General features: G+C 40.7%; 1 pseudogene; it reads right to left on the reverse strand.

The window, feature by feature from the left end:
* Positions 1 to 921: 921 nt before the first annotated feature.
* LOC100928682 lies at positions 922 to 1948 on the reverse strand (annotated as a pseudogene).
* Between the last annotated feature and the right edge of the window lie 258 nt (positions 1949 to 2206).

Raw genomic sequence — 2206 nt, forward strand, 5'->3', positions numbered from 1 at the left:
AGACAAGGTCAGTCCAGCTACTGTCTGAAAACAGAGTGAAGATGGAAACTGAATGGAAATTCACAATTAAGTTCATACTTTTTATAGTAGATCTTAAAAGATACACAAAAACCAGAACAGGAAGAAACCGGGCTTATTAAAAAACAGTATTCAACAAAGCACTAAACAATTGAGGCATACACAGACTGTAGAAAGAAACCTAGCTCCCCTGTGGCTTAGCCAGAAACACACATAAAGCATTAAGGAATACAGATGAAGTGGGTTTTAAGAAACAAAATATCCCAGCTGGAGCTTTTTTGCTCTGTAGTTACTTAGATTTAGTTACTCTTTCTAAGTATAGCCTAGATTATACTGTATTTACAGGTCGGGCAAGTAGTTAAGGATAATACAGAATCTTTGAGAGGCTGCATTAGTAGTTGTCCTCTCAGAAAAGAGGAGTCCCTTTGTGCTCTCCCCCCGCCCCCGCCCCACCACCTTTTCATTCTTTGTTTATCTCTGTCTTTCTCTGTCTCTGTCTGTCTCTTTGTTACTCTCTGTGTATTGCTGTCCCTCCCTCCCTTCTTTTTGCTTCCTCTTCCTCTCTTCCTCCCTCCCTCTCTTTCCACCACCTCCCTCTCCCTCTCTCTCTCTCTCTCTCTCTCTCTCTCTCTCTCTCTCTCTCTCTCTCTCTCTGTCTCTCTCTTTCTCACTCACTTTTGTTCTTTCTGACTCTTTTCTTCTCCCTTTTCCCCTTCCTACCAATAATCTCAGATCATAATATTGCCTTTCTCAAAGTTCATGATTTCTTGAGAAAATATTGCATACAGATATAAGTGTTTCACTTCACTGATCAGTAGCTTTTTTAAAAAAAAAAAAGTATATGATATATGAAAGGGGAGGGAGCCTATGCCCCACAGTGATGGTCGGGATGATGCAATCCTGCTAGTCACAGCTGCAGGAGAGTAGAGTGCTGGATTGAGGTGCTGAGTGCGCCATGACCCTATAGAAGTTAACATTAGAATAAGTGTACAACATTACCAAAGGTCTGTTTGATTCTCTCAAAATTGTACAGCTGCCAGCTGTTTTCTCCATTCCTCCTCTGAGATAAGATGTCTTGCTCTCCATAAGAAACTCTGTTTCTCCATCTTTTTCAATAAAGATCAAGGTGATAGTAGCAAAGAATCCATCAGGCTAAAACCTAAACCTCCATTTCATTACAACTTTGTTTTCAGGGACTAGATTTAAGAACCTCCCAATGACATTGCCATTCAGCAACTGGAACATTTCCCTTCTAACACCACAGATGCATAGGTGAAGGCCTGAACCATTTCCTGAGTGACAAATACCCTAAAAAGCTCCTCCAGCAATGTTAGGAATGTTTTTCAATTGATTATCCAAAGTACCAGATTTTACTTTGGACTCTTCAGCTTTTGCTGACAGCTAGGGGGGCTGGATTTACTGTCTTGTCATGTAGTATAGGTAAAATCATGCCCCGCATGAATTTGTTTTGAATCCTAGTATAAGTTTCCACTGCATCTCGAATCTTTATCCCACCATCTTGCTTTCAACAAGGTTGTTTCAGGCTCATCTTTGACAAGGCTCATACTAACCTCTACTTCATTAATGTTGTTATCATCTGACAAGTTGGGGATCTCTAGATATCCCTTGTATTTTACTCCTGACTTTTAAATATCTGTCCAGTTCAGTTTGATGCTGCACTCAACAAAGAAAATGAATTTGTCTTTTCAATTGTTGAGCAATGTTTCTGCATTGAGCTTGCTCACTTCTGTTACCTCACAGTTGCCTTCTTTACCTTGCACAAGGCATTGCTAGAAACAGGGCTTTCAACTTATCAGTGGACCAATTTGAAACAAACATCCTTCTCAGACCAGCTCCAGTCACTGATGATAGTAGCATCTGCCTGCTCCTCCATGATCCAGTGTGGGTCACCCTTGCCCCACTTGGACATCTTGTCTCAGATTTTGCTGCTGCAGGCTCCTGCACTGTCTGGGTTCCAGATACCCAGCAGTTTTTGGAAATTACAAGAAGTTTTCCTCTACTTGCCTCACCCCATCTCAGCTCAACCTTTTCCACTATCCCTCTGCAAGCTTTTTTTTTATTTGTTTGTTTGAAACCTTCTAGAACCTTTTATTAGTTAGGTGAGCCCTTAAAGACTCTTTCCTAAAATAAAGTTTTAATTTTTATCCATCCATGTATCCATCCATGC

The sequence above is a fragment of the Sarcophilus harrisii genome, chromosome 1 (assembly GCF_902635505.1).
Source record: "Sarcophilus harrisii chromosome 1, mSarHar1.11, whole genome shotgun sequence".
Lineage (NCBI taxonomy): Eukaryota > Metazoa > Chordata > Mammalia > Dasyuromorphia > Dasyuridae > Sarcophilus > Sarcophilus harrisii.